Raw genomic sequence first — 419 nt, 5'->3', positions numbered from 1 at the left:
GGCCAATATGGCATTCAGAGTATCAATCTCAAGAACTTCTTTCTTCTGATTAGTCCCATTGTTCACAGGATTCCTTTCAGAAGTGTACATGAATTGGTTATTTGCAACCATTTCAATTAGTTCTTGAGCTTCTGTAGGCGTCTTCTTCAGATGAAGATATCCTCCAGCAGAGCTATCCAAAGACATCTTGGACAGTTCAGAGAGACCATCATAGAAAATACCTATGATGCTCCATTCAGAAAGCATATCAGAAGGACACTTTCTGATTAATTGTTTGTATCTTTCCCAAGCTTCATAGAGGGATTCTCCTTCCTTCTGTCTGAAGGTTTGGACTTCCACTCTAAGCTTACTCAATTTTTGAGGTGGAAAGAACTTTGCCAAGAAAGCATTGACTAGCTTTTCCCAAGAGTTCAGGCTTT

At 39.6% G+C, this 419-nt stretch overlaps 1 non-coding gene across 1 annotated transcript; it reads left to right on the top strand.

Annotated features, from left to right (window-relative positions):
- Positions 1–240: 240 nt before the first annotated feature.
- Positions 241–348, top strand: LOC127742033 (small nucleolar RNA R71). Its single transcript, XR_008003220.1, has one exon. It is a non-coding gene; the product is annotated as a small nucleolar RNA R71 (small nucleolar RNA).
- Positions 349–419: the final 71 nt, after the last annotated feature.

This window comes from Arachis duranensis, chromosome 9, assembly GCF_000817695.3.
Source record: "Arachis duranensis cultivar V14167 chromosome 9, aradu.V14167.gnm2.J7QH, whole genome shotgun sequence".
Classification (NCBI taxonomy): Eukaryota; Viridiplantae; Streptophyta; class Magnoliopsida; order Fabales; family Fabaceae; genus Arachis; species Arachis duranensis.
This window is presented reverse-complemented; position numbering and strand designations above follow the sequence as displayed.